Consider the following 22421-nt stretch of genomic DNA (forward strand, 5'->3'; position numbering starts at 1 on the left):
TTCCAGTACGTGATGTAGTAGCATGGTTTCAAATTCTATTTGCTTCCTTTCTTCTTTCTATTTCTTTGCTGCCACAAATAAAAACAAAACTCCATGCAACATTCTGTTTTTATTTTTAAAAATTTGTTGATGTTACATGAAGATAATAAAGAGTGAGGTTTTATTTTATAAAATCTTAACCAACCATTTGAGAATAAATAAGGATTTTAGGTTAAATGCTAGGTTCTTTAGAGAGTTGGAAAAATGGGAGAAAACGTGGAGAGGAAGGAAGAGACTGCGGAAGTGTAAGTCCTAGAAGGATTGCTACACAGGTAGGGAAGTTAACTTTGTTTTCTGTTTTGTTTGAAGTTTGATCTTTTCTCTTTCTTTTATTATATTTTGATTGTTCAATGAATGAGTCTTTGAATTGGTTGGTGTTGTCAAATTAGTGTGGTGAATGTTTGAGATTCTTGTTATATATGTGCAACTTTAATGGGTTGTTGATGCAATATCTTTATACTCGTATAAGGCATGCCACAGACTGCATGGTTGTTTCAAGTTTCTATAGGTGCAAATCAAATGAATTGGGGTTTCTCTTCTTATGCATTACGTAACAACATTGTTTTATGTGGTGATTTCCTTCTAAATCTTCTGGAAACTTTCTTATGGGTTACCGAACATATACACATGAACCATGACTCATAAGGGTTGGTGGAAGCTTCTTATTTATCGTGCTATAGCTTGTTCAGGGATGGGTTCTGCATTTTTTTTCTGCACTTGTTTTCTTATAGCATGATATTTCTCTTTCATAACATGTAGTGAAGATTGGATGGGACGTGGTTAAGTCTTGGATGGTTAGGCTACGGGTTTCTTTCTCTTATGTTTTATTCATGAATCATTTTTTTTATATATAAGATAGTTGTAACGTCCCATTTAATTAATAAACGTAATTAAAGAAACTCCACACACAATAGTACACAACGCAATCTTGGGGTCCTTAACCCAACCCCTACAAAACTAGGCACACCACCGATGCCAAAAGCAAAACAGTTGAAAAGTCTACAAATACAGGTAGAGTAATAAAGCTTATCGCAATACATGGGACAAAGCCTTAAAGAAAGCCCAAAGAAACTAAGATCCAGCCCATGCATATTATGCAGCGAAACCATCACCTCCGTGTTGCCCGCGGTGTTCCTCGCATCTGCTCACATCAACAGTTGATGATCATCGCAAGAGAGAGTACCACACAGCAAACACACAACAATAAAAGTAGGTAAGCTAGAGCACAAAAGACTTCATCGATACAATCAAATATATTTTCACAATCTCATATACACATCTCAATCAAGCATGTTATGACTCTCAGACAATACACTAAGACACGACTCGACTCATCCGGATACGTATAACCTGGTCGAATTCAGCGGATGCTTGCACTTGTGGTGGATACCTCTGCTCACCCCGAGATATGTGTTACAAGTGTTACAATGAATCATTTTCCCTCACCACAGGTTAGCCCTTAATGAATATCAGGCCTCCTGTTACTCTCACCACAACAGTCAGTCCGCTTTAGGTGAGACTAACTGACTCCTTAGAGTGTCAGGATGCAACCTTACCTTGAATCCTTACCTAGTTATACAAATGGGGCACCACCAGGGACACCCACTATCAGGGGCCTTGGATTACGTCCCGACCACTAAAGCACGACCCTGGAATCTCACCTAGAGATTTCAATGAATTACGCACTAACTACTACTAAATATAAACAAGCAACCAATTAATAATTATCGCGCATACACACACACACACACACACACATATATATATATATATATATATATATATATATATATATATTATATATATATCAACTCTCGCAACCAACCTTTTTCATATTCCAGATCAAACCAAAAGCAGTTGAAAAGTCTAACAAATACAGGTAGAGTAATAAAGCTTATCGCAATATATGGGACAAAGCCCAAAGAACTAAGATCCAACCCATGCAGATTATGCAGCGGAACCATCACCTCCATGTTGTCCGGGGTGTTCCTCGCATTGCTCACATCAACAAGTTGATGATCATCGCAAGAGAGAGTACCACACAACAGAACACACAACAATAAAAGTAGGGTAAGCTAGAGCACAAAAGACTTCATTGATACAAATAGATATATTCTCACAATCTCATATACACATCTCAATCAAGCATGTTATGACTACTCAGACAATACACTACGACACGACTCGACTCATCCGGATACGTATAACCTGGTCGGATTCATCGGATGCTTGCACTTGTGGTGGATACCTCTGCTCACCCCCGAGATATGTGTTACAAGTGTTACAATGAATCATTTTCCTTCACCACAAGGTTAGCCCTTAATGAATTTCAGGCCTCCTGCTACTCTCACCACAACAGTTAGTTTGCTCTAGGTGAGACTAACTGACTCCTTAGAGCGTCAAGATGCAACATTACCTTGAATCCTTACCTAGTTATACAGATGGGGCACCACCAGGGACACCCACTATCAGGGCCTTGGAATTACGTCCCGACCACTGAAGCACGACCCTGGAATCTTACCTAGAAATTTCAAGGAATTACGCACTGACTACTACTAAATATAACAAGCAACCAATTAATAATTACCGTGGATACATATATATATATATATATATATATATATATATATATCAACTCTCGCAACCAACCTTTTTCATATTCCAGATCAAACCAATATCAGCCATCATGCTCCACCCATGAATTAGAATCCAAATTCATCTCATAACCATGCCATTTTTGCAACCAACCATTTCATGCTCATTTCATGCCAAGGATTTATTCAAGATTGTCATTCATAATTCATACACCCTCTCACACATTCATATTATATCCTACATACCATTATACAATAACCCCATCATTTGCATGCCAAACATAAAAGAGTAGGGAAGTAAACACCCAACCAGCACGTACCCTCGCCTAAGTCGTCGCTCAGGCCAAGGGGTCTCGCTCAAGCGAGAAGGACTCTCGCTCAGGCGAGTTCCCCTTCTCCTAGACGAGAGCTCGATAACTCTGACAGAAACAAACGCGCCAGCTCGCTTAGGCGAGCTCACCTTGCCTGAGCGAGGTAGTCTCTCGCTCAAAAAATTAGGACCACTCACCTGGGCGACAACTCGCGCAGAAGGTCTGGGCGAGCCTCCGTCAGACTCTCTTAGGCGAGTCCGACTCGCCTGGGCGAGATTACCAGTTCTCGCCCTGATCTCACCTACAACAGATGTGTTTCCAATCCAACCAATCATACAAAGTATTCCACACATCAAAAATAATGATTAATCCATACAAACATCAAGCAAGCTCAAGAACATGCCAAAATAACTTAAACTTGAAACCCTAACTTCCCGTACCTGGAAATGGGTTAAAAAAGGCTTTGGCAGCTAAGCGTAGAGAGCGCAACAACTCTAGGAACGAATAGAGGAACTAAAATAATAAAGGAGTAAGAACACGAGATGGGTTACTATGAAACCCTAACTGAAAACACGAAGAAGAATACGGAGACTAGTACGAGCTAGTAAGGGTACTTACGTGGAGTAGAAACGACTTTGAGCTAGCTTGAGATAACGGAGCCCTAAACCCTAGCAGAGCGTTCTGTGAGCGAAACTGAAAGGTGACGGCTGATTCTTCTACAAAAGTGAAAGTGCGATTAGGGCAACTAGGAATGGTTTTTATCCTTTGGGCCAACCTTTAAGCCAACAGTTGTAAGGCAACCTTAAAATGTTAGGGCAGAAAAACTGGGCCTTACATAGCTATGCATAGGCTACGGGTATTCATGGTATGCGGGAGTTTGATTCATGGTGATGGGAGTCGTGAATGAATGGTTATTTGCTTTAAGTGCCATGCATTGTTTATGGTATGGGTAATCTTTTAGGAGATGATAGTTTAACAAAAAAATTTGACAACTTTGACAAATTACCTTTTAAGTAAAAAAAATATACAATTATTACTTTATTTTGGATTAAAAAACAAAAATTAATCTATTTAATTCTATTTATAGAAACTTTGTCAAAAGTTTGTTAAAATAGTTTGTCAAAAGATAATTTTCCAATCTTTAGGGATGCAGTAGTTTCCTTCTAGATCTCTCAAGTTTATCATTTTTTGGTTGGTGCATGGGTGGGGTCCACGTGAAAAGATTGGTTTCTCTATAATCTATTGAGTTGCATGGTGGTATATGAATGGTGGAGTGGACGAACGTAACAGAGTGGAGTGGGTTAGTAATATAAAACAAGTTGGATGCATGGGTTCATGGGTTACTTTTGTTTCTTTTGATTTTCCGTTTATGGGTGCAGTGGAGGTTTTGACCATTGCTTTAATTACATCTATCTAGTTTTTCAAGTTGCATGTTGATGGATGCATGGGTGGGGACACATGAAATGCAATTCTCTTTCTTAAAATCTTGCAATGTTATCTAGATGTGATGTTCACTTCTAAGTGCTCTAGAGAAGGAGAGGATTCATTAAACAAGAAAGTAAAACAACAAAAAAGCATCATAAATTTCAAATTTAAAGGGCATCAAAAAGAGAGAAAAGATGAATAAAAGATGGAAGACATGAAAAAGAAGGGAAGCAAATGAAGAATGCACTTAAGGGGCCTTTAAGGCTCACCAACCAATAAGTGGGGATGCCGCCACTTGAGCTCTAGACTAAAGATAAACTAGAGAAGGTGACACTCTCAAGGAGAGCCTCTCACAACAATGGTCAAATATAGGTAATTTTACTCCAAAATATTCAACCTTTTACAAGTTTAGGAGAGCCTCTTTTATAAGTGATGGAAAATGGTCTCTTAGAAAAAATATGATGTTAAAGGGTGCACTAGCAAAACACAAACTAGGTTCTATAATCTAGGTAAAAAAGAGGTGTCTTGAAAAGGAGAGAAACCATAGCTTGGTCTTTAAGCCTCTCTTATGCGCCTATTGACCTTCTAAAATGAAGTGAACTCCAAGCTCCTCTCTCCAGGGATGTGCTAGGTATGTGTGGTCCCAAGATTAAGGCTCTCCTCCCTCCAAGTAGTGTTATCCTCCTCCAAGTTGGCACAGCTTGTCCTACAAAACAAAGAGACAAAAGGTCACAAGTTAACTTAAGTCAAGTCAACCAAGATCAACAAGTCAAGTCAACATAAATAACATAAGAAAATCAACATAAAGAATAAAAAAATAAGGACAAAAAAGATAGTGTTATACAGATCTGTCTAAATATAACCCAACCAAGAGAGGGGTGAATGGTTATTCTATCTTTTACTGATTTTAAATGAATCTTGAAGTTTCTTCGTCTTTATAACCCCAAATAACCATTTGCTAGTTCTGTATTAATGGACTGATTAAGCAATGAGGAAAGGCATAAAGATGATAGAAACAAAGAACACAACATTTTTATACTGGTTCGATTCAAGATAAATCTACGTCCAGTCTTCTCCTAAGTAATCCACTTAGGAGGATTCCACTAAATCAATAGAGTTACAAGAATTACAAGAGCATTATATAATCAAGACCCTAAAGACTAAGGAGCTTGCTCTACAAATCAAGAACTCCCCTAGAAGCAATGCATCACACAATTGCACCTAGACCTTCACTTCACACAATGAATCAACTATAAATAGAAATACAATAAGAAAAGAAGCAAGGAACGAATACACCTAATGGATGTGCAGATTTATCACTTGATCCTAGATCCAAGCTTGACCCTCCAAGATTGAATCCACCATCAATCTTCTTGAATGTCCAATTGAATGATCTCCAAGAAAGCACAAGGACTTTGTGAATCTTAATTCCAGAAAAGAAATCTCTCAGTTCGTCTCTCAGTAATTCAGTTATTTCTCACTCTTTTAAAACTATTTTTATATCAGAGTTCTGATGCAATAATTAATGGATTAGGAATTTACCTAATAGATTATCGTGCATGTATTTTCATTGCATCAGTGCAGTGCCTTCATATAATTTATTAGTTAAGTGTTTAATCCATTTATGAGTTATGCATTAACACATTCAAGAGTTTGATAGCTGATTTAATTCAGTTCAAGCTTGTTTTACATGTAATTCTAGATATACAACACCTAATGCAAAAGATAAAATTCAGGACTAAGCCTAAACCATGTTTGTATAGCTTTCATCAAAATCATCTTCGTTGAAGTTGAACAAGTTCCCCCTCTCAACAGATAGGTTAGAGGCCTACCTTCTAGTCATGATCATTGTGATCTTTCTAGGAAGGTCCTCAATGATTGAGGGTGAGTAATGGGCTCATAAATGATTTTTTGTCATTTAACACTTTTGTTTTCCTAAAACACCTATTCTCATACGGCAACACGTGTCCCTACAAGGGTTTTTTTAGGTCATTTAACAATTTTTTTTTCCTGATCACCAAGTTTCCCTCCCCCTCAATCTCTCTGCTTTTGGAAGTTTTTTGAAATTGAAAATCCATACAAGTGTTTTCAAAGTTATGTTTCTCTGTTTCCTCCGGCCTAAAATCTCCATTGCGTCGAGACCAAGGACGAGTACAACAATTAAAGAAGTCTACATTTCAACTTTAAAACGAAGGTATGTTGTTCTATTTTTTTTACTTAAAAGGTGTTTATGTTTTGATAGAATAATTTTGTAAGAGATAAAGATAATGTTTGTTTGTTTGATACTAAAGCAAGAGGTGAGATTGAAGAAAAATGTCATAGATGGAATCAAGAAGTAATAGCCCTTTCTGTGCACTAATAATGGTAAAGGTAAAAAGGTGAGGTTTTTATTTCTATTCCTTCATTGTTTGGTCTTTCTCTAATTTTATTGCTTGAAATCTTATAGCTGGATAGAAGAGGTTTTGAACCCAGAAAAAAAAAAATCTTGTTATACAGTTAAATATATATGCTTTTAGGTTCTATTTACAATTATGTGCTTTTAGGTTATATATATATATATATATATATATATATATATATATATATATATATATATATATATTTCCTTTGTCTTTGAAGTACTAGCTTTTATTTTTCTATTTTGTATTCATTTCTATTTGTTTTTTTAGTTATCTATGAGCACTAAGAGGTGGAATTTGTGTTCCACTCTAAACTTTAGGGATTGGGAATTTAAAGAATATGATAACATTTAAATTCCTCTTTAGTCATTACTCTTTTTTTGGATTGTTTAAAATTTTCATTTAAATTTGTACTCATTTTAGTTTATTTATTTAAATTTTGTATGCATTTAAATTTTTGGAAGCTAGTTGGGTTCTAAAATTGTTTTACTTAAAGTTAATTTTTTTTTGTTTATATTATTGGTATTAACGTAAAAATTATCATGCGTTCCATAAGTGTTGGCATGGAACACACAAAATAAGTTTTGAAAATCTTTTTTCGAAAGACACTAATCCCGCCCTTATCTGGATACAAATTTCTAAAAGTCTGTGATGAGGTGCATGACAAAATTTGTTTGATAAGGTGCAATAAGAAACACCCTTACATGTATTGCAATTTCATATCATTGGGTCTAGTTGCACAACAATGACATTTAATCTAGTATTAACGGGCTTCTCTCTGCACCCCAAATATTTTTCTGTATCCTAAAAAATTACAGTTTTGACCTTAAAATTTGTTTACCTATCTCGGTGGTTGAAAAAGTTAAAACGCAAAAAAATAAAAATAAAAATAATAAAACGGATGTCGAGATCCGTTTCAGAAAAATGTGAAACGGATCTCGACATCCGTTTCACAAAAACAAAAAAATATAATGAAACGAATGTCAAGATTCGTTTCAGAAAAATGTGAAACGGATTTCGACATCCGTTTCACAAAAAAAAATAATGAAATGGATGTTGAGATCCGTTTCGGAAAAATGTGAAACAGATCTCAACATTCGTTTCACAAAAAAAAAATAATGAAACGGATGTCGAGATCCGTTTCAGAAAAATGTGAAACGGATCTCGACATCCGTTTCACAAAAAATAAAAAAATAATAATGAAATAGATGTCGAGATCCGTTTCAGAAAAATGTGAAACGAATCTTGACATCTGTTTCACAAAAAAACAAAAAAATGAAACGGATGTCAAGATTCGTTTCACATTTTTCTTTCAACCATTAGGGTCAAAACTGTAATTTTTGGGGGTACAGAAGAATATTTGCGGGTGCAGAGAGAAACCCCTTAATATTATAATCATATTGCTTTATTACACGTGTGGCCCATTTAGGCCCAATTGTATAATATCCAAAATGGACTAATATATGGGTTTTAAAATAAAATGTAATAAATATATCTTTACATTTAAAAATTATTATGTTGAGTCTTAGATTTATTTAATAATTTTTCTATTCATATAAAATAAAAAAATTGACTATCATGTCGAGTCTCAAACATATTTGATAATTGAGATTTTCATCCATATAATAATCTTGGAAAGTAATAATTATCGTGTTAAGTCAGAGTCTTACTTGATAATTAATTTTTTTGTAAAAGTATTGAAGATTAGTAAATGTTATGTCAAATCTCGAATTTGTTTGATGATTAAAACCTTCGTTCAAGTAAAAATCTAAAAGAAAAATTAAAATTTCAAAATTAAAAAAGTATCAACCAACCAAACTCTCCTTTATTTTAAAAAACTATGTAATTCTTATTTCTCATTGTGAACCGTTGATTTTCTTTGATCCTCATCTCGTTCAGTTTTTATGGCCACTAGTTCCTTTATTACACCGTGAAGTTAAAATAATTATTTGAGTATCTGCTTACAAAGTTTTCTAGTACCTCATAGTTGTATCCTTGATACCCTTTTATCGATGATATATATAATGTATTTGAGTTCCTTTTAGTAATATGATATATTATGAAGTGAAGAGTTGACAACTCCAGATAGGGAAATGAATGTTCCCTACCTACATCGAGGAGTAAATATTAAACCCATGATTAAAATTGATAAATTTGGCTTAATTAATTTTTTGGTTTAACTAATATTTTAGTCTATATAGTTGAGTCAAATAGTCAATTCTTTCTCAATATTTTTTTTGACTCAATTATATCCCAATTTTCTTTAAAATAAGACGATGTCAAATCTTCCCTTATATTATCCTTAAGAATGATTAAATTGGATGAGTTAGCATGCTAAAAGATATTGATGGTAATGAATATGCTTAAGTGACACAATATGGCCAGGTAGCGGATGAATTTTATTATTATTATTGATAATGTTGTCGTTAAGCGATCAAATTACCACTACTTAACTTTAGCAATTTCAGTTTTGCCAAGTTAGTAGTGAACAAACTAGTTAGGGTTAAACTAACCCTGAGTCGTCTCACAACTAAAATAGAATTGATCTCAAATATTTGATTCTTATAAAAATGCAATTAAAACTAGTAACAAGAAAAATATGGGGTTTTGATATGCAAAGAATGAATGTCACACAAATAAAAGATTATAAACACAGTAATAGAAAATAGGTCAATTTCATTGCTTTTTCAAAATAGTATTCTTCATCGATTATCTAGAGATTATTGTTAAATTAATTATTGTTATTGATTTACAAATCAATCAATGTAAAATCTCAATTCATTTGTTGGCATTCTCACTTTTAATCAAAGTACAGTCTCAATTAAAAGTGAGAATTTTTAGATTATCCATAGTAAATTCAACCAAAGTACAATCTCAATTAAATTTTACTATGCCTAATCATGTTTATTCCTTTGTTTCCTCAGCAAATAGAAAACTTAATTTATCAAAGTAAAGTCTTGACTAATTTTAGTTAAAGTGATTACCTTTAATCAAAGTACAGTCTCAATTATTGGCAAAAACTTATTTAATCACATGAAAGTTTCTAAATAAAATCAAAGTAAAGTCTCAATTGAATTTAAAAACCTTTTCACTTATATGATTATCATGCGTGTTGATTTAAAATCATTATTTTCTATTCAATTAAGAAGCAAAGGACATAGATAACAAAAACCACAACAACAATCAAAATAACAAATATATAAATTCATCTAACCTCAGAATCCAGTTAAGAAATTACAGTGGAATCAACACTAAAAGCTTAGCCCTCCATGGCTTTGATGGAATACATGATAATATGATGAAGGAAAGAAATATAAAAAGAAAGGAAGAATGAGAGATGTGGTGGATGACGGTATCTGCCAAAACTAGAGAGTTCTAAGTGTCATTCTTCTACTCTCTTAGGTCTCTTTATATAGGCTTCGACTGGACTTGGGCTTTATTTGTTCTGTTGTTGAAATATTTATCTTTATTTAATTAATTAGCAACTTATTTTATGTCTAATTTCCAATTCTACCCCTCTTATATAACCATTTTTACAAAATTGACCAGAATTTGACCGGAGTTGACTACTCCATTGACCAGTTTTGACCAATTGACTGCCCATTTAGAGGCTGACATGTGGTAGAGTGCTTTTTCTCCCAAAATTAGGGTTTCTCACACTGCGTGTTGGAAGTGCTACGTTGTTTGAGCATCGTTCAACAATGGAGGCTTGGAGGTTTCACGATGATGCTTCAAAAACTGCAGGTGCTTCTCCGACGAGTTCCGACAAGTGGTGGAGGCTCGCTGCAATGGTGGATGAAGATGGAGACCTTCGAGTTGCAAGTCGCGCGTGGATGGTGGAGTCACAGGTGTAGGCGTTGTGCATGATGTTTTTCATGGTTGAAGGTGCTGGAATGGTGAAGGAGGTGTATTCGCTCCACTGTATCTGGTGATTGTTGGTTTTGCGTTTTGCAGCTGCGATGGAGATGATGATGCCTTAGTCACAGTGGTGGTTTTCGCAAGGTGCAGGGCTGACTCGCAAGTGTAGGTGCTGGCATGTTTCGTGGTCTGAACTGATGTAGGCAATGCGGTGAAGAATGATGCGTGAAGGATGGCGGTTCGATGGTTGAGCCGCAGTAGGTGCATGGCTGCCGAACGCTGGTGACTTGCAGATTTGGTGGTGTTGTGACGTGTGCGTGATTCATGGCTTCCGACGACTTTGCTGCACTTTGAAACGTAGCTGCAATGGTGGTTGTTGTGCGTTGGTTCGCTCTCGCTACTCGCGGTGGAGACTCGCTGGTCATGGAGGTGTGCAGGTAGGCTGTTGTTTCGACGTTGACGGCACAGTGCGAGGGTTGCAGCGACTACATGTGCGTGATGATGGAAGGCTGGCGGCATTGTAATGGTGGTTTCCATGGCTGCCTAGGGTTTCTGATGGGAGAGATGAAGATGATGACGTGGCAACATGCTATTGGCTCAGATTCTTTAGTGGAGATTAAGCCCACATGGCTTGTGCTGGTTGACAATTTTAAAAGGTGAGGATTGCCACATGGTAGCATTTGAGTGCATCTATTTTATGAGTTGAAAAAGGGGTGCAAATAGACAAAGGCAGGGGGTGCAGAAGTAGGTTTTGTGAGACCCATTTGGAAAGAGGGGAGTGTATAAGTAATGTGTGGGGTACAAAAGTGAGTTTTCAAGAACTTGCTGATTTTAGTCTTATTTAAAGGTGGTTTGTAAGTTCAATCATTTTATTTTGCCACCTTGAATGAGCTTAATTTTAACTTCAACTGCATCAACAAACGTTAAAATATCCAAGAAGTAATTTATGCAGCTAAAAAACCACTTTTTAAGACATTTTTATTACATAAGCTCAAATAGCCTAATTATCAGAACTGTCAATTAAATCACTCTTTAAGCACACAAATTTAATTAAATACCCCAAATTTAAATATTAAATGAGGGCAAAAATTTGAACTCATCACACACCCACACTTATCATTTTGCACTCCTAGGCAAAATTGAACAATTTCAAAACTTTATTCTGAGGTATTTTATTCCATATCTTCACTGGATTAAAGGAATGAATACAAATGGAAACAAATCAATCTTCTAGAAATCATGTTGTCATGCACATACAAATGGGAAGATTCTATTTTCACACATGAGTTAATCTTTTGAGTTTACAAGATAATCAAATATGAAAGAGAAACACTCAAGTTAAATGTATATTTTCTCACCAAAATTCGCTCAAGTGTTTTGGCTTATGTTTCCTACTCAAAATACCCATGCAAGTAAGCACTCTCAATGCTTAGCAAGACTCTAATATTCACAACTTTCAGAAAGCATACATTCAAAAATCATGAGGAGTTTTCACAAGTTATAACGGGGCCAAGGCAAAGGTAGGAAATTTTTTTAGGATTTTTGTGTTTTTGAAATAGTTAGGTAGAAGGAATTATGAAGCATAGTTTCAAAAACAATCCCTTTTGTCTTTTTTTTTTCTCTTTTATCCTTTGTTGCTCTTTTTCGGAAAGCAATCATTTTTCATTTCAACACTTTATCATCAACAAATTTTTACCTTTTGCCATTTATAACTTTGTGGGTGAAATACTCACCCCCACACTTTACTTCTCAACCAATCTTAACATAATCCACTAGCTCCTTCTTTCTTCCTATTGTACGGAAAAACATGGTCTTTTTCTTTTTAAGGTTTAGCAATATGCTCAAAATAAGAAAAAGAGTTTAAAGCTCAAAGGGTCTACCAATGGATCAATGTCATGGTTAGCTTATTTGGCCAAGTAGCTAAAAACAAGAAATGCCTCAATCATATCAAATCATGCATATTCACCTAAGATACAAGACACAAGAATCAAGCTAAACATTTTAGTATAAACAAGACATGAGCAAGTCACACAAGAAAAATTGGAATGACACATGGTAGTCCATCCTTTACAATAAAGCTCAAAACTCACAAGGTCAAAACTCTTTCACAAAAGATTTATTCTAGAAACTCTCAAATCAACTCAATTAGTAAATCACAAAAACAATCCACTCATAGCACATGACTCTTTATTTTCCCAGAATTGTGATAGTTCCGATTAGTGAATCAAATCCCAAAATCCAATGTCAATATGTTTTATTGAAAGCAATTTTTTTTAATAAAAACAAACAGAAAACAAAATTAGAAAAGAAAAAACAAAACAAATAGAAAACAAAATCAGAAAAGGGGAAAAACAAATTTTCTCCCCACACCCCCACACTTTATCCATGCATTATCCTCAATGTATTCAATATGTATATAATGCAAAGAAAAAGTATGAAGGGTACTTACCTCCTTAAGGCGAAAGGTATGCGGGAGAAGTCAAGTTCATCCCATCCATCGTCTAAGGATTTTTCCTTGATCTCCACTGCTCCATAAGGGAAGACTTCTGTAACAATGTATGGTCCTTCCCAAGTAGAACGCAACTTACCACTCATGTGACCAAGCTTGGATTTGTATAGTAACACCTTCTGGCCTACCTTGAAATCCTTTCTAGCCACAAGCTTTTGGTCATGGAACTTCTTGGTTTTCTCTTTGTAGAACTTTGAATTTTCATAGGCTGCAAGCCTAATCTCCTCTAGTTCTTGCAACTGAAGTTTTCGCTCATTTCCTGCTTCTTCCAAATCCAAGTTGCATGCTTTCACGGCCCAATAGGCCCGATGTTCAATCTCCACAGGTAGATGACAAGCCTTTCCAAAAACCACCCTGAAAGGTGACATACCTATAGGTGTTTTGTAGGCTGTCCTGTGTGCCCAAAGTGCTTCATCCAATCTTGTGGCCCAATCCTTTCGACTAGGCTTCACTACTTTCTCTAGTATCTTTTTAATCTCTCTGTTAGAGATCTCTGCTTGTCCATTGGTTTGGGGGTGATATGGTGTAGCAATGCGATGTGTCACCCCATACTTCTTCAACATGTTCTCAAGTAGCCTATTACAGAAATGAGTCCCCTGGTCACTGATGATGGCTCGTGGTATCCCAAATCTGCAGAAAATGTTAGACCTGACAAAACTCATAACAACTCGAGAATCATTAGTCCTTGTAGCTATGGCTTCCACCCATTTGGAGACATAGTCTACAGCAAGCAAAATATAAGAAAACCCAAAAGAAGGAGGAAAAGGACCCATAAAATCAATACCCCAAATATCAAATACCTCACAATATAGCATGGGTTGTTGAGGCATTTCATCCCTTCTTGTAATGGATCTGGCTGCCCTTTGGCACTGCTCACAATTTTCATATACCCTCTGTGCATCTTTAAAAATAGTAGGCCAATATAATCCACAATCCAACACCTTCCTACCTGTTCTTTGTGTGCCATAATGTCCACCAAAAGGAGACGAATGACAGAACTCAAGCACATGAGGTATCTCGATATCTGGAACACACCTCCTTATGACTTGGTCACTACCAATGCGCCATAAGATTGGGTCTTCCCAGATATAGTACTTTGCCTCACTTTTTAGCTTGATTCTTTCATATTTGGAGAAGGAAGGAGGAATAGCAGAAACAACCAAATAATTAACAATGTCAGCAAACCAAGGTTCAGGAAACATACCTTTCACAGCAGTCAATGCTAGGAGGACTTCATCAGGAAAGTCATCCTTAATAGGAATGTTATCTTCTCCATTTTCAATCCTGCTAAGATGATCGGCTACTAAGTTATGTGCTCCACTTCTGTCTAGAATCTCAATGTCAAACTCTTGGAGCAGTAGCATCCATCTGATCAACCTTGGTTTCGAATCTGCTTTCTTCAGAAGGAATTTTAATGCTGCATGATCAGTATAAACAATTACCTTGGAACCAAGTATATACGGTCTGAATTTGTCCAAGGCAAACACAACAGCCAATAATTCCTTCTCAGTCGTGGTGTAGTTAGCCTGCGCTGTGTCCAATGTTCTGGAAGCATAATATATCACATGTGATAGCTTCCAATGTTCTGGAAGCATAATATATCGCATGTGGTAGTTTCCCATCTCTTTGTGCAACACATAAACTCAAATGGTAGTGTCCAGTCAGGTGGCTGGATGATAGGAGTGGTGGTAAGCGCCTTTTTCAATGTATCAAACGCATCTTTGCACCTCTCTCCAAAGTCAAATACTACATCCTTTTGCAACAAGTTGGAGAGAGGGTTGGCTATCTTGCTGAAGTCCTTGATAAACCTCCTGTAAAATCCTGCATGTCCAAGAAAAGATCGAACCTCTTTCACAGAAGAGGGGTAAGGCAATTGTGAAATAATATCAATTTTAGCAGGATCTACAGATATACCATTCTTGGAAACAACGTGACCTAAAACTATACCTTGTTCCACCATAAAATGACATTTTTCAAAATTTAGAACAAGGTTAGTTTCTTCACATCTCTCCAAGACTCTAGCAAGATTAGACAAGCAGTGATCAAAAGATGAACCATATACACTAAAATCATCCATAAAAACCTCAATACAATGCTCCAACAAATCTGTAAAAATACTCATCATACATCGCTGAAATGTTCCAGGAGCATTGCAAAGGCCAAATGGCATTTTCCTATAAGCATATGTACCGAATGGACAAGTAAAGTAGTCTTATGTTGATCCTCTGGGGCAATACAAATCTGAAAATACCCAGAGAATCCATCAAGAAAACAGTAATGAGACTTACCTGCCAATCGATCTAACATCTGGTCCATGAATGGTAAAGGAAAGTGGTCCTTCCTGGTGGCCTGGTTTAGTCTTCTATAATCAATACAGACCCTCCAGCTATTCTGAATACGAGTAGGAATCAACTCGTTCTTCTCATTCTTGACCACGGTGATCCCAGATTTCTTGGGGACCACATGTACAGGACTCACCCAAGTGCTGTCAGAAATGGATATATAATACCTGCTTGTAGCAACTTGGTGACTTCTTTCTTCACAACCTCCATCAGCTGAGGATTCAGTCTCCTCTGAGGTTGCCTCACTGGCTTAGCATCCTCCTCCAAGAGTATTCTGTGCATGCAGAAAGAAGGACTAATACCAGGAATATCTGCCAAAGTCCAGCCTATTGCTCGCTTGTGATCTTTGATAACCTGCAATAGCTTTTGTTCCTGCTCGTCAGTAAGCAAGGCAGATATAATAACAGGGAGTTTCCCATCCCTCTCAAGATAAACATATTTCAAATGAGATGGTAAAGGTTTCAACTCCAAAGTGGGTGGCTGTTCCACAGATGGCAACATTTTACTGCCTAAGGTAATTTCAGCCACCTCAGCATCACACTTGGACGCCACAGAGGTATCAAATAGTGACACCGCGTCCTCAACATCACCTGTTTTACAATTTTCTCTTTCGTCTAAAATTGAGCCCGAAATATTCGAAAAAGAAAAATCCAAAGAAGAAGAAAAACCAGATAAAACGTCCAAAAGTCCAAAAGCATAATTGTTCACTACATTACTCAATAAATCAATACAAAACAAAGAATGGTCTTCAATTGGGTGCTTCATGGCTTCTAGCACGTTGAACTGCACCTTCTCATCTCCTATCTCCATAGTCAAGGATCCTGCATGCACGTCTATCTTGGTACGTGCTGTCATCATGAATGGTCTTCCCAAGATGATTGTGGTTGAACTCATTCCTTCATCATCCTTCATGTCCAAGATGTAGAAATCTGCAGGAAAAATTAACTTGTCCACACGGACAAGCACATCTTCTAGCACACCTGCAGGGTTAACTGTGCTACGGTTGGCCAATTGAATGACCACACCAGTAGACTTAAGAGGTCCAAGATGAAGTGAAGTAAAAACAGATAAAGGCATTACATTAATGGAAGCTCCTAAATCTAACATAGCATTGTCAAACTTAGTACTTCCTATAATGCAGGGAACAGAAAACATACCTGGATCCTTACACTTTTGCGGCATTCTGACTGCAGGCTTCTTAATTAAGCTAGAGACGTTTCTTCCCATGTTCACTACCTCTTTGTCCATAATACGCCTTTTATGTGTACATAATTCTTTGAGAAACTTGGCGTATTTAGGAATTTGTCTCACAGCATCCAACAAAGGATGTTTATCTCCACTTTCTTGAAAGTATTCAGGATTTCTTTGTCTAACTCCTCCATCTTTTTAGTTTTTGGTTTCAAACGGTTTGGATAGGGAGGAGGAGGAGAATAAGGAGAAGGATTTTCAGAGGAAGTATTAGGGGATACCAACCTGGAGTTATCACTGGGTGCAGGCATTCAGATGTTGCTTGTGTTGCTTCATCTGATCTTCCTCTTTCATCATTAGGTACAACTTCATTGTCCTTATCTTCATCTTCTTGGGCATCCCCAAGACCTTGTATTTGCTTACCCGATCTTAAAGTAATAGCACTTACATTTCTCGGGTTGATTACAGTTTGTGCAGGCAAATTGCTTGAGCCTTGTTGAGACTTCATCTGATTTAACTCATTTGCCATTTGTCCAATCTGGTTCTGCAAATTTTGATTGGTTGCTTCCATCGTCTGTTTCAACTCATTGATTTGTCCCTTCATCATGTCAGCCATCATTTTCATCATTGCTTCCATGTTTGAATCACCAGAGGTTGCAGCTGGTTGTGGTTGTTGCCTCTGTTGAGGTGGAACATAGACTTGTTGGTGTTGAGGCTGTTGATTTCCCCATTTCTGGCTGGGATATTCCTTCCAATCTGGGTTGTACTTGTTGGAGGACAAATCATGGTTGTATTGCTGCCGAGGTGGTCTATTATTGCCATAGATGTTTGCAGCATATGCCTGAGGTTGTTCATTGTCTAACGTCCCTGTCTCTTTTAACATAGAACAAGCCTCTGTAGGATGATTAGTAGAAGCACAAATTCCACATAAAGTAGAAGGGATAGGCTTTTTCTGTAAGTCTGTCAAGGTCCTTACCATGGCTGCTAAGTCATCCAACTTCCCTTCTAATTTCTTGTGATCTGCAACATATGAAGCTTCTACTCCATGGGTTCCCTTCAATAGAGTTATAGAATTACTCCTTGTGGAAAATTGTTGATGGTTCGACGCCATAGTTTCAATCAATTGTCTTGCATTTGTTGGCGTTTTGTCCACCAATGACCCTCCACTTGCAGCATCTATCATTTGTCTATCCATGATACTCAATCCCTCATAAAAGTATTGAATGAGGAGATGCTCGTTTATTTGGTGATGAGGACAGGAAGCACATAACTTTTTGAATCTTTCCCAATACTCGTGAAGACTTTCTCTTTCTTGTTGCCTTATCCCATAAATATCTTTGCGAATAGCAGCAACTCTAGATGCTGGAAAAAACTTTTCCAGAAATAATCTTTTCAGAGTCTCCCAGTATTGATGGATCCTGGCGGAAGGCAGTATAACCAATTCTTAGCGGCATCTTGCAATGAGAATGGAAAAGCCTTAAGCTTGATATGTTCCTCTGTCACTGTTGTAGGTCTCATGGATGAACAAACAACATGAAATTCCTTCAAATGATGGTACGGGTCTTCTCCTGCTAATCCATGGAATTTGGGTAAAAGATGGATTAACCCAGACTTAAGCTCACATTCTCCATCTGGATATTGGATGCACATGTTTTGTGTAATTGCTGCATCCGGTGAAGCCAACTCTCTTATTGTTCTTTCTTCCATTCTATCTTCTTGAATTTCTGGTTCAGGTGATGGATCAGAAGATATGTTAATCACCGGAGGTGATTCTAGTGGTACACTTTCAGTGGTAGGTTCAGATGATGATGGTGCTCCTTCAGTAGAACACCTGAGTTCAAGTCTCCTACGTGATTTACGCAAGTTCCTTTCAAGTTCTGAATCAAGTTGATAAAATTGACCCGGATTGGCCCGAGTCATGCACTATGCAGTCCACCTGAAAGTGTTTCCCTGTGTGTTTTTTTTTCTTCCTATTCTTGTTTTGGAGAAAGATTTCAAGAAAGAAATGAGTTAAGATGTCGTTGGGTCTACTCCCAGGAAAGAGAGGTGCGTCACAGTGGACAACTTAAATACCAAGTCTTTCCTAGACAGAGTTTTCCAAACTAGTCTCAAAAATTTCTTAAAAGAAATTCTTAATCAAAACAAAAATAGAACTTTGCTTGGAATATATTAACAGAAAACTAGATACTACAAAATAACAAACTATATCAAACGTATATGCGTAAAAAAATATAAATAATAAATAAATAAAAAAAATAATAAATAAAAAATAATAAATAAATAAAAACAGAATCAAAATAAAAGAAATACTAACCGTATTCCCCGGCAACGGCGCCAAATTTGATATCGCTGTCGTTAGGCGATCAAATTACCACTACTTTAGCAACTTCAGTATTGCCAGTTTGTAGTGAAAAATAGTTAGGGTTAAGATAACCCTGAGTCGTCTCACAACGAATACGGAATTGATCTCAAATATTTGATTCTTAAAAATGCAATTAAAACTAGCAACTATAAAAATAGGGGGTTTTGATATGCAAAGAAAATGACACGGAAGATTGTAAACACAGTAATAGTAAATAGGTCAATTCCACTGCTTTTTCTAAATAAGATTCTTCATTGGTTATCTAGAGATTATTGTTAAATTAATTATTGTTGTTGATTTACAAATCAATCAATGTAAAGACTCAATTCATTTGTTGGCATCCTCACTTTTAATCAAAGTACAGTCTCAATTAAAAGTGAGAATTGTTAGATTGTCCATAGTAAATTCAATCAAAGTACAGTCTCAATTAATTTTACTATGCCTAATCATGTCTATTCCTTTGTTTCTTTACCAAATAGAAAACTTAATTAATCAAAGTAAAGTCTTGACTAATTTTAGTTAAAGTAATTACCTCTAATCAAATTAAAGTCTCAATTATTGGCAAAAACTTATTTAATCAAATGAAAGTTTCTAAACAAAATCAAAGTAAAGTCTCAATTTAATTTAAAAACCTTTTAACTCATATGATTAGCATGCATGTAGATTTAAAATCATTATTTTCTATTCGATTAAGAAGCAAAGGACATAGATAAACAAAAACCACAACAATAATCAAAATAACAAAACATATAAATTCATCTAACCTCAGAATCCATTTAAGAAATTACAGTGGAATCAACCCTAAAAGCTTAGCCCTCCATGGCTTTGATGGAATACATGATATATGATGAAGGAAAGAAAATAAAAGAAAGAATGAGAGATGTGGTGGAGACGGTATCTGCCAAAACCAGAGAGTTCTAAGTGTGTCTGTCTTTCTGCTCCCTTAAGTCTCTTTATATAGGCTTCCACTGGACTTTGGGCTTTATCTGTCAGTTGCTAAAATCTTTTATTTTTATTTAATTAATTAGCAACTTAATTCTGTCCAATTTCCAATTCTGCCCCTCTTATTTAAGCATTTTTACAAAATTGACCAGAATTTGACCAGAGTTGACTGACTGACCAGTTGACCAGAGTTGACCAGTTGACTCCTATCAGATGCTGACACGTGGGAGTGCTCTCTCTCCAGAATTAGGGTTTCTCACACTGCATCTTGGAAGTGCTACGTTGTTCGAGCATCGTTCAACAATGGCGGCTGTTGCATTCTCGACTGTTGCGTTCTCTGATAGAGGCTTGGAGGTTTCACGGTGATGCTTCAAAAACTACAGGTGCTTCTCCGGCGAGTTCCAGCAAGTGGTGGAGGCTCACTGTAGTGGTGGATGAAGATGGAGAACTTCATGATGAAGGATTGACCCCAACCAAGGATGAAGACACATGCTTAAGAAGACTAAGCATGTTTAGAAAGGAAGTTCATTAATCCTTCATCCCTTTTATTTGTGTTTGTTATTTTTGATTCCCTAAGTTGACTTAGTTGAATCAACTTTAATTGACTTGTTGACCTTTGACTAGGTTTGACTTATTGACTATAGTTGACTTGACTTAAGCCAACATGCTAATCTATGTTTATTTGCTTTGTAGGTTAATTAGGAGTAAGAAAGCAATGCTAGGTGGCGCATGGTGATTGGGGAGCATAAATGATGTGGAAGAGAGAGTAAAGCAAAGACATAAAGCATAAAGTAAAAGGCATGAAGCAAGTGTACCTATGTACCTTTGGTCTCCTTTGTTTTTAGCACACTTTGGCCACTTTTTGGAGACATATGAGACACATTCTTTGTCTCCTTTTGTGCTAGAACGAAATTAGCCTTGCACACACCATAATTGGCTCTTTTGTCTCTCATTTTTGTAACCTTATTTGACCTAGCTTCTAGAAGCTAGGGTTAGGTTTTTGTATAGACATCCTTAGGTATCTTTTATTTGCTTAGAGGCCCCTAAACTCTTTTATATAAGGGGTGCTCCTAGACATCTAAAAGGGTTGAACATTTTGAAGTAAAAACACTCTTGTGTCTCAACCATTTGTGAGAGTTTCCTCCCTAGGGAGTGAATACTTTTAAGCCTTATCTTGCATAGCAAATGGCGGCACACATCCACTCATCTTCAAGGTTGCCATGGCTTCTAGCCTAGCCTTGTAGTGGCATGCTTTTCACATTTTTACCATTCCTTTTCTCTCCATTTTATGTTTTCTTCTTCCTTAATTGTTCTTGGTTTTCTATGGTTTATGTGTTTTCCATTTCCTTTTTGTTTTGAATCAATCCATCATCTTTTTCTCTTGAGCTTTGTGAAAGGAACCTTCACATCTAGATAGCTTGCTATCTTAATGTCCAGTGGGGATTTCACTTAGCTTTCTTAAACAACTCACACCATATTCAATAATCTTAAAAGAAAACAAGATAATCCTTTATCACTTCACGATTGTAGGCGCTGTGCATGATATTTTTTATGGTTGTAAGTGCTGGAATGGTGAAGGAGGTGTATTCGCTTCGCTGCATCTGGTGATTATTGGTTTTGCGTTTTGCAGCTGCGATGGAGATGATGATGCCTTAGTCACGATGGTGGTTTTCGCAAGGTGCATGGCTGACTCGCAAGTGCAGGTTGCCATGTTTCGTGGTCTGAACTGATGCAAGCAATGCGGTGGAGAATGATGCGTGAAGGATGGTGGTTTGATGGTTGAGCTCCACAGGTGCGTGGCTGCGGAATGCTGGTGGCTCGCAGATCTAGTGGTGCTGCGACGTGTGCGTGATTCATGGCTTCCGGCGACTTTGCTGCACTTTGAAACGTAGCTGTAATGGTGGATGTTGTGCGCTGGTTCGCTCTCGCTACTCGCGGTGGAGACTCGTTGGTTACAGAGGTTTGCAGGTAGGTTGTTGTTTCAACGTTGACGACATAGTGCGAGGCTGGCGGCGACTACATGTGCGTGATGATGGAAGGCTGGTGGTACGGTAATGGTGGTTTCCATGGCTGCCTAGGGTTTCTGATGGGAGAGATGAAGATGATAACGTGGCAACATGCTATTGGCCAGATTCTTTAGTGGAGATTAAGCCTACGTGGTTTGTGCTGGTTGGCCAATTTTAAAAGTTGAGGATTGTCACATGGCAGCATCTGAGTGCATCTATTTTATGAGTTGAAAAAGGGGTGCAAATAGACAAAGGCAGGGGGTGCAATAGTAGGTTTTGTGAGACCCATTTGAAAAGAGGGGAGTGTATAAGTAATGTATAGGGTTCAAAAGTGATTTTTCCAGCTGATTTTAGTCTTATTTAAAGGTGGTTTGTAACTTTAATCAATTTATTTTGCTACCTTGAATGAGTTTAACCTTAACTTCAGCTGCATCAACAAACGTTAA

This window comes from Vigna unguiculata, chromosome 9 (genome assembly GCF_004118075.2).
Source record: "Vigna unguiculata cultivar IT97K-499-35 chromosome 9, ASM411807v1, whole genome shotgun sequence".
Taxonomy (NCBI): domain Eukaryota; kingdom Viridiplantae; phylum Streptophyta; class Magnoliopsida; order Fabales; family Fabaceae; genus Vigna; species Vigna unguiculata.